The following is a 10,759-nucleotide window of genomic DNA, read 5'->3' as shown; positions in this document are numbered from 1 at the left end:
CGCCCCAACCCCCTGATTGGCCCTGCTCTGTGCGTGACAGGGGGTGGCACCGCAACCTCCCCATCGACCCTGCCTTGAGTGTGACAGGGGACGGTGCCCCAACCCCCCAATTGGCCCTACCCTGAGCGTGACTGAGGGTGGCATCACAACCTCCCCGATGGCCCTGCTCTGTGCATGACAGGGGGCGGCGCCCCAACTCCCCAATCGGCCCTGCTCTGAGCCTGACCAGGGGCTGCACCTAGGGATTGGGCCTGCCCTCTGCCACCCGGGAGCAGGCCTAAGCCAGCAGGTTGTTATCTCCCAAGGGGTCCCAGACTGCGAGAGGGCACAGGCCGGGCTGAGGGACTCCCCCTTCTCCCCCGAGTGCACAAACTTTTGTGCACCGGGCCTCTAGTTTTTTATAAAGATGAACAAACACCAAGTGAAAAAATGGGCAAAAGGCCAGAAAAGGCAAGTCACAAAATAAGTACTAATGGTCACTAGCAATATGGAAAAATGCCTATCCTTCCTAGTGGGTCAAATCAAAGATGTCCATTTCTGACAATAAAACAGGATTTTTAAAAAATGAAATAAGGTTATCCCCATAGTGGGTTGAGGATTGGAAACATCTGCCTGGAAGGCAAGCTTTCATCTCCCTTCAGAAAGCCCCAATCTGGGCATATCCTTTGATCCTTCAACTTCTCATGTGGGAACTTATCCTAAGGAAACAGAGGTGACCTCAGGATTCACCTACAAGGGTACAAGGCAGTGGATACAATGGGGGGGAAGGGGCGGGGAAGAGGTAGAAGAGAAGAAAAAATATATGTTTGCTAATTACACATTCCATCATCTAGGTGATTTTTACTTTTTCTAGACACTTTCCTGTTCATTCTAAATTCTCTACACCGAGCATGAACTGCTTTGTCATCAGATGTTCTTTGTCCAAAGAAATCCAACTTTATAGGGAGAGGTTAATAGGCAGAGAGAGGCATCCACACCTGCCCGCCGGAGCCCACTCCCTTTGGGGGAACCAGGCGTCCACACCTGCCCGCCTGAGTCCACCCTCTTCCCGGGGAACCTGGCGTCCACACTGCGCGCCTGAGTCCACCCCTTCCCGGGGAACCAGGCGTCCACTCCTGCCCACCTGAGTCCACCCTCTTCCCGGGGAACCAGGCGTCCACTCCTGCCCGCCTGAGTCCACCCCTTCCCGGGGAACCAGGCGTCCACACCTGCCCGCCTGAGTCCACCCCTTCCCTGGGAACCGGGCGTCCACACTGCGCGCCCAGCAGCCTGCAGGGAGCGCTCTGCCCTCGGTCCCGCCCCTCCCCGGGCCCTAGACTCCCTCCGGGACTCGGATTCAAACCACCCGACACGCGGGCGACAGCAACCCAGCGCGGACGTGAGCGCCTGGGCCCGGCTCGGTGGCCCCCTCCGCGACCGGGCGAGGGAGAGGGGCAGCGGGCGGCACCGTCAGGACGTCCACACAAGGCCCCTCACTGCGCCCTCGCGGAGATGCACGGCCTGACTCAGGGCGCCGCCCTGGACACCGGCCACCGGCCACCGGCCACGGCCGCCACCGCCACCGGCCGCCCAGACGCAGCCCTGAGTGCGCAGGCGCGCGGCCCGCGCGGCCCCGCCCCGCCCCTGGTTTGGCCCCGCCCCCTGGCTCTCCCTTCCCAGCAGGCCCCGCGGGCGGGTTTCCAGGCGACGCGTCTGAGGCCGCGGGAGCCCAGCGGAGCAGGTAACGGCCGCGCAGCCGCCGTCACCGCCACCGACGCCCCCTGCAGCCCCAGGCCCGGCCCAGCCCCCACCGGAACCTCCTGCCAAGTTTTCCGGGCCTTCCCGTGTCGCCGGTCACTCAGCCTGGCTGGCCCGGCTGGGCCTCGGTGCTGCGCTCGCACTCTAGCTGGGACCGTAGCCAGGCGGTCCCCCTGCCCAGGGGGACGGCACCCACGCAGCACGCTCGCTCGCAGGACCACGCTGCTCCGGCCGGGGACCCGCCGGCACGAGGACTGGCCGCTGGGGGCATTCGGGCAGGGGCTGCCCCGAGCTGGCCAGGTACGGCCTGGGGAAGGGTCCTGGCCCCTGGGCAGCCTCCGGTCACCCGGGTCATGTGGCAGAGTTCACCACCTCCACCCCTTACCCTGACCTACAGGCTTTCTCCGATGTTTTTGTATTATATTTGAATCTATCTCGTTTTACACCTATGTACTTTTGCTTTTTTTTTTAACATATTTTTATGAATTAGGAGAGGAAGAGAGAGGGAGAGAAACATCAGTCACTGATCCGCCGCCTCCTGCACGCCCCCTACTGGGGATTGACCCCGCAACCCGGGCATGTCCCTGACCGGAATCCAACCATCGCCTCCTGGTTCAGAGGTCAACACCCAACCGTATTGAGCCACACCCACCAGGCGTGGTTTTGCTTTTTTTGTTTTTGTTTTTCCTTTCTAACCCTAGCACTTACATTTCCCCATCCGCAGCCCCTGGAACTCTGAACCCTTTGAAATGCCTACGACGTGTTTGCCCCTCACCGGCTCAGCCTTGGAGCTCTCTGCCCACACTTTCCCCTTAGTGCTTTCACATTTCACCGCCACACTTGTGCCAGCAGGTAACGTGTCAGACCAGTTTCTCACTGCTGGGCATGACCTTGGACATTTTTCCTAACTACACTCGCTGGGTGAATTCGTCTAGTCTCATAGACTCAAAACCCATTTAAATGCGAGGGAGCCTCACATGTGCAAGTAATATCTCCAGCCGTGACCCTTCCCCGAACCTCAGACCCTGTACTTAGATGTCTGCTCACACTTTCCCTTAGGAGTCTAAGGGGTCCCCAGCGCAGCAGGTCCAGAACAGCTCCTTGACATTCCCCCGGACCTGCTCCCGCCGCACCCTTCCCCACCCCAGTTCCTGGAAACCATTCTCCCTGTTGTCCAGGCCTTGTCGTCCTTGACCATTGTTTTTCGTCCTCCCCACATTCAGTGTGTCAACACAGCCTTCAACATGCACCCAGAATAGACGCACAGTCCTGCCACTTGTACACACACACCCCCTCCCCCACCGTCACCACCCTGGTCCAGGCCACCACCATCCGGTGCCTGATTGTCTCAGGAGCCTTCTAGTTGGTCTCCCTGCTTGTGCCAATCCCCCAGTCTTGGGGAGTGACAGTCTTATGCTATTTCCCTTTCTCTGGCACTTTAAGTAAATAAGTTTCGAAAAAAATGGAAATGAGTTCTATAGATAAAAAGACAATGTTTTAAGCATGTAGTTTGAGAATCGCAACTTTTAAACCAGGTACATAAGCACCTAACTATTAAGCTAAAAGTTGAAAGATGTCCCTCAGCTTTCTTAGGCGTATGACAGTGTCCCTGGATAGAACTATGGCAAGAGCCTTAAAACTGGCTGTCCAGAAGGATAAATAATCCATGGGCCTCTTCCCAGTTGAGGAGGAGAAGTCATGTAGGAATTAGGCTGTTTGTTCCCTGCTCTTGGGGGTTTGGGGGGGGAGGGGGGTGCTGTTTTTTTAGAGAAGCACCAAATGAGGCAAATTGAATCGGAGACAAATGCTCATCCCTGTGCTGATCATTTATAGTCAGTACCTGGGCTCTGATACTCTGATCCGTCAGTCACAGTGACACAGTGATGGATATGACAGGTCCCTGCCCTTGGGGAACTAATGGCCCCCACACACCTATAGCCTTGCCAGTATCAAACCCCCATTTTCTCTCTTTTTTCCATCGAGTGAAACCCTGATGGACCAAAGTAACATGGTAGGATTGCTGCAACCTGCAAAGGGTCTATGGGATATAGCAGGTTGTCAACCTCCACTTCACTCAAACTTATTATTTTAGCAAACATTTCTTTTTAATATTTTATTGATTTCAGAGAGGGAGGGATACGAAGGGAGAGAGAGAAACATCATTGATGAGAGAGAATCATTGATTGGCTGCCTCCTGCACGCCCCACACTGAGGATCGAGCCCACAACCAGGGCAAGTGCCCTGACCGGGAATCGAACCGTGACCTCCTGATTCATAGGTTGACACTCAACCATTGAGCCATACCGGTTGGGCTACTTCACTCAAACTTGATCTCCCACCTGTCTCTCATGCTATCACTTCATAGAGGAACCTAACACTAGCTGGTGGGAAGCTCCCTCTTCTCCAGCTACCAGAACTGAAAGCCTTACCTACCTTGTACCCATCTTATCTTCCTTTCTCCTGTCCTAGGCTCCCCCTGTGACTTGGATATCATCGCCTCCCACTTGTCAAAAACCCTACCCTGTCACTGTCAGCGTTTCGTTCTCTCACCTGTGCAGTCACCTGTTCTTCTCAACTGGCTCTGTCCCATGCTCAGGTCTCCCAGCACAAAAGAAAGAGGGGGTGGATCTCCCTTGCCCCACGTTCCCCTTCATTTTCTAGTTATTGCCCCACCTCTCCTCCCCTTTGAAGGGCCAACTTTTTTAAAGAGCTGCCCTGTTCAGTGCATCCATCCCATCCATTCCTGTCTCTTTCCTCAACCCACTCGAGCCTGCCTTCTGCCCTTGTCTCTCTACTAAAGCAAAAGCCACTCAGATATTCCGGGCCTCATCTTGCGCGCTGGTTCTCGGCCGCTGAAATGTGACGCTGCTGCCCCCATCTCACTTTTGAAACGGTCTTCCCTTGGCTGCTGCACCCTCACCGACCCCCAGCCTTCTGCTCCTCCTGCCCCCACTCTGGCTCACTCTCCTCTCCCGAGCTCATTAACAGTGCAGTTCCTCACCTCCTCATTGTGGTGTCCCCCCTTGTGCCCTATATTCTGACACTGGGCACAAATGCATGCCCACCATCTTGACTCCCAAATTTGTCCTTCCAGCTTGGCCTTCCTTTCTGAGCTAGACCCCTGTGTCCAGCTAGCTGAATGGCATTGCCTCTTAAGACCTCTCAGACACCCCCCAACTCAACACCCACAAGTCTGAACAATCTTCCACCAGCCCGCCCTCTGGGACCTCTATCATGGGAAACTGGGATTCCTCCTCTACCTTCCACAGCATCCAGTGGATGGCCACGCCCTGGTGACCTGTCTCCTGAGCGTCTTTCGCCTCTCTGCATCGTCACTGGCGCCTTAGTCCAAGCTACCGCCTCCCTTCATCCAGGCTTCTGCGATCTCTGCTCTGGATTTCTCCATGTTACGCTCTGTACACAGCCCCAGTCGCCTCTTCAGGAGGCATTGCTGACTACGTCATCCCTTCCCCAGTCTCCCTCTTTTGCTTACTGCTGGCTTCCCATTGCTCTTGGATTAATGATTCAAATCATACACGTGCCCTCCCTTGACCGCAATTGCAGCTGCTCGCCCCCACCTACCTCTGTACACCCTGGGACCACTGGCCCCCAGCTACAGAGGCCTTCTGCTCCCAACAGGCCGTGGCTCTGTCTTCTCTCTGTGTCTGCAGTGTTCTCCCTCCCTCCCCTCCAGGCCTCTTTGCTTACTTAGTTCCCACCGATCCTTCATTTCTCAGCTCAGGTGGTGCTTCTATCAGAGAACTTCCCAGGCCACTGTCTAGGTCAGATGTCTTTGTCCTCACAGAGTTGTATCTCTTTCCTTGAAAACACTGCAAACAGTCACTGCTGTGATTATTACTGACATATAAGCTCCACAAAAACAAAAACACTTCTGTTTGTGCTCATTACATCCCCTACACCTCACACAGACCCTGGCACATGGTAAGCACCCAAATATGTGTTGAAAAGGAATGAAATGAACATCTAATGTGTAAGACGTATCAAATGTGTGGTATTTTAGTAAAGTTTTATTAAAATAGAATGAAAATTCTAGTAAAAATAATTAGGTCAACACTGAAAATGAACGAGAAATGTGGCGGTGGCCAGGAGGGGGAGCTAAGATGCACCCATCTATAAATGTAGTCCTGGAGCTCACAATTATTTTCCTTCAGTGCCTGCGCTGTCCATTGCATTTGCCACCACTTGGTGGCAGTAGAGGCACAGTTTCTCATTCTGAAGGCGCTTCTTTGGTATGCTCTGGCAAGAAATTCAAGCTTTTTGTCAAATATAAATAAAACTAGTGGCCTGGTGCACGGATTCATGCATCAGTGGGTCCCTCAACCTGGCCTGTACCCTCTCACAATCCGGGATCCCTCGGGGGATGTCGGAGAGCCGGTTTCGGCCAGGCCAAGGGACCCCACTGGTGCACGAATGTGTGCACCGGGCCTCTAGTATGCATATAAGATCTTTGATTAATCTCTTCCCACCCTCCCTTCTTCCCTCTGAGATTCATCAGTCTGTTCCATGTTTCCATGCCTGTGGCTTCCACTCCTATGTTGAGTCTCTGCCCCCTGGTGGTCAGTGTGTGTCATAGCTACCGATCAGCTGGTCCCTTAGCTTTTATATATATAGATTGTTAAATTATCTAAACCTATATAACTTGTCTATAACCATCCAAACTTTGAACATAATACATTTCCATGTAATCAGATTAAGCTTAAGATTTCTGATCTATATAGGTAGGTTTAATTTATAGATTTTTGTGCTAGACGGGACTTAAGTCCATTCAGCTAATACCATACACTAAACTACTGAGGACAAACACTAGTTATCCTGGCAGAGCTGGTACTATATATAACTCAGATGTCTTGCCACACAAGCATTTTTCCTTGTATAGCATACTCCCTTTCTTCTCAATGTGTTCATTCTTAAACTTGTCTTCAATATGAGAGTGACCACGTTTATGAAGCAAAAAATTGGGAGATATAATCTCAAAAGTGGATGCATGTTTGAAATAGTATTCCTGAACCCCTGGGGTATGTGATCATCTTGTCTGTGTAATACTGTTTTTATAAGCTAAGGGGAGAGTGTTTCTGTTCATTTAACATCCTGCTTAACTTTAAGTTCAGGCCTTTCATTCTGTGGGAAGACCCTCAGCCTGGGTCCGGCTGGAGTTTCCTGACGTGACGCAGGCTGAGCTCCTGGCAGGAAGACCACAGAAATGACCCAGAGCCCTTTTTCTTCACAGGGAGGCACATGAGGTCCACCTGTCCCACCACTGGTGATGAACCTTGATGACCTGATCAAGGTGGTGGTGTCTTCCAGGTTTCTTTCTCTACAAAGTCACTTTCTTCCCCTTTGGTTAGTATTGTGCCAAGTCCTGTTCCTTATCAAATTTACATTCACTGGTCTTTAGCATCTATTGACAACTCTTGCCTGTTTCAATTACGTCCAAGATAGTTGCCAAATAGCCATTGTCTATTTCCACCATTCTTTGTGTATTTATTAGTTGTTATTTTACCATAAGGAAGGGTTTCCTCTTCTGTTCTCACTCATTTATATCAGTATGAACTCGTGGATTCTTGTTTGATTTAGTAGATTGTCCTCTCACAAACCCCTCATTTATTCTGATACGCGAATGTCCTAGATTTGAAGGACACACCAGCCTTATCTTGTTCTTCACCTGCCCCAGCCCTGAATCATCCATTGCTGCAAGGAACACTGAGTCCTTTTAGTGGGGCGTGGTGCTCATTATTACTGAGGTGTCATTGCTTCTAGGCCTGCTCAGAGAGCAGAGGTAGGAAAAATACACACACAGTGATACCTGCATACACACACACACACACACACACACAACTATACTTCTATATCTATATATGTATCTATATAGATACATAGATATCTATATTAACCCAATATTTCCTATTCTGATCCAACACCTCAGGTTCTTTCAGCCATCCCTGTTTCTATGTAAATAAAACCCTTTCAGGCACCAAGAAACTTGGCCTCCATGAGTCTAAGTATATTATTTCCTGACTTATGTGCTCTGTGTAATTAATATCCTGACCTCGTCAGCTCCCTGTCACCTTTTGTCACCACCTTTTCCTCCCCAAGTCTCTTCCTCCCCATGTTGCTTCCTCGGCCTCCTGGCGTGCCTCCACCACGCCTCTGCTCGAAGGCCAGCCTTCTGGCTTTGTTCTGACTCTCCATCCAGATGCTGCCAGGAGAGTCTGCTTTTCAGTCCTGCTGGTTTCTCCAAAGCTAACAGTCCCACCAGCTCCCAGGGTTGGCATTGTGTTCCCAGATGTAGTCCAGGTGACGGGTTCTGGAAGCATGAAGGTCTTTCCCCAAAGCCTTTGAACTCAACCTCTTCTTTGACTTCTTGACATCCTTTATAATAAAAGCATAATATGCAAATCAACCAGTGGAACAACTGGCCAGTGGGGGGCAGGGCCCGCAAGTGGGCAGCGCCAGGCCAGCCAAGGTGGTAGCCAATGGGCAAAGGGAGGGGACGACGATTGGGGGGCAGCAGCAACCAGCAGCTGCAGAGGGGCGATCGGGGGGTGGGGCCAGCAGCTTGCCGGCCTCATCACCTGATTGGCCTGCCAGGCACCTCCTGCAGAGGGAGGCCAGACTGCAGTCGGACATCCCCTGAGGGCTCCCAGACTGCGGGAGGGCACAGGCCAGGCTGAGGGACCACCCCCCCACCAGTGCATGAATTTTCATGCACTGGGCCTCTATTTTATAATAATGCATTTCACTTACATTTCAATAGACTGCTTTTGGTCTCATCTTGATTGTTGATGTTTTTCGAGATAATCTGTATTAGTTTCCTATTGCTGCTGTAAAAAGAAATTACCACAAACTCTGGCTTAAAACAACCCAAATTTATTATCTTACTGTTCTGGAGGTCAGACCCCTGGAATGAGTCTCTCTGGCTCCTTCTGAAGGCTCCAGGGGAAATCCATTTACGTGCCTTCTCCAATTTACAGAACAGCCTGCATTTGACCTGTGACCCCTTCCTCCATCTCTATAGTCAGCATTCTTTCTCTGACCTGCGTCCCTCACCACAGTGCCATCTTCTGACTCCTGTGTCCCTCTTATAAAGAAAAGCATCTGTGATTACGTCAGGCCCCACATGGATAATCCAGGATAATCTCACCTTGAGATCCATCCAGCCATCACTCTGCAAAGTCCCTTTTGCTAAATAACATGACAGGTTCTGTTCCCAGGGTCTGGGGATTCACAAATCCTGGGAACTAGAATGTGGATGTCCTGGGGGTGGTAATCAGCCTACCACACTACCAAATGCAAGTCTTAAATCTTTGTTTCCTTTTTTTTTTTTTTTAATATATTTTATTGATTTTTTACAGAGAGGAAGGGAGAGGGACAGAGAGTCAGAAACATCCATGAGAGAGAAACATTGACCAGCGCCTCCTGGACACCTCCTACTGGGGATGTGCCCACAACCAAGGCACATGCCCTTGACCAGAATCGAACCCGGGACCCTTCAGTCTGCAGGCCGACGCTCCATCCACTGAGCCAAACTGGTCTGGCCTTTTGTTTTTACTTTATGTTTCAATTACAGTTTGCATTTAATATTATTTTGTATTAATTTCAGATATACGGCATAGTGGTTAGATAATCATTTGCTTTACAGAGTGTTCCCCCTGATATTTTCACTACCCACCTGACACCATACTAGTTATTGCATTATTGAATACTAGAGGCCCAGTGCACGAAAATTCACAAACCACAGTCGGACATCCTTAGCGCTGCCGAGGAGGTGGGAGAGGCTCCTGCCACCGCCGCTGCACTTGCAGCCGTCAGCCAGGCTTGTGACTCAGCGGAACTCCTGCTGTGGGAGCGCACTGACCACCAGTGGGCAGCTCCTGCATTGAGCGTCTGCCCCTTGGTGGTCAGTGCGCATCATAGCGACCAGTCGTCCTGCCATTGGGGTCAATTTGCATATCACCCTTTTATTATAAAGGATATTTCCTATACTGTACTTTACATCCCTGTGACTATTTTGTAATTACCAATTTGTACTTCTCAACCCTTTCGCCTTTTTCACCCAGTTTCCCAAACCCCCTCTCCTCCTGCAACCCTCAGTCTGTTTTCTGTATCTATGAGCCCATTTCTGTCCTGTTTGTTCATTTATTTTACTCTTTAGATTCCACACACGAGTGAAATTATATGGTATTTGTCTTTCTCTGTCCGACTTATTTCACTTAGCATGTCCATCCATGCCGTCACAAATAGTAAGACTTCGTCCTTTTATATGGCCAGGCCAGTCTCAAATCTTAAAAGTGGGATTTTAAATCCTTTTATTATAATGCATAATGAACTACATGTAAACACTGATTAGCAAATGAACGTGTCTTGGAGATCTCTGCATTTACACATCAACAGCGATATACTTCATTCTTTGAGTTTTTAAACAACTATGCAGAATCAGTATTACTGTTCATCATAGTTACAATGACGGTGTTTCATCCAATTCTTTAATTTTTGTCATTCTGATAGATGAAACGAATCTAATTGTCTTAATTTGCATTTAATTAATTTAGAGTAAGTCTGAACATCTCACATATTGGTTGTCTATGTTTCTGTGATGTGCTTTTTATGTAATGTGTTCATATCGTTTACCATTTTACTAATGGATTATTATGGGTCCTTTGTACATTAAGGAAATTAGCTCTTTTTTATATATTGAAAATAGTTTACCCAGTTTCTGATGTGCCTTTTAACTTGATTTTTTTTTATGTTGTTACACAGAAATTTAAATTTTTTATGAAGCCATTTTTACTAATTGTTTCCTATGTGGCCTCTGGGTTTTATTTCTTACCACACGCCTTGTTTTCTTTTAAGATTTGTTTTTAACATTTACATCTTTAATTCTCTTATATTTATTTCACTGTGAGGAATGAAATAAGGATTCACTTTTGTTCTGAGTTCCAGACCAGGTCCTAGCCCGTCTCTCCCCACTTTCTTCACCTTTATCTTACACCAAGTTTCCATG

At 49.7% G+C, this 10,759-nt stretch overlaps 1 protein-coding gene across 4 annotated transcripts in view; it reads left to right on the top strand.

Moving 5' to 3' along the window:
* Positions 1 to 1,907: 1,907 nt before the first annotated feature.
* LCA5L (lebercilin LCA5 like) overlaps positions 1,908 to 10,759 on the top strand; it is a 35,102-nt gene continuing 26,250 nt past the window's right edge. For all 4 annotated transcript variants that reach the window (XR_009451748.1, XM_059686475.1, XM_059686478.1 and 1 more), the window contains exon 1: positions 1,908 to 2,037. The gene's annotated coding sequence lies outside the window, so the exon portion shown is untranslated. The remainder of the gene's footprint in view (positions 2,038 to 10,759) is intronic.

This window comes from Myotis daubentonii, chromosome 3, assembly GCF_963259705.1.
Source record: "Myotis daubentonii chromosome 3, mMyoDau2.1, whole genome shotgun sequence".
Taxonomy (NCBI): domain Eukaryota; kingdom Metazoa; phylum Chordata; class Mammalia; order Chiroptera; family Vespertilionidae; genus Myotis; species Myotis daubentonii.
The sequence above is the reverse complement of the archived record's forward strand: the minus strand, read 5'-3'. Positions and strand labels throughout refer to the sequence as shown.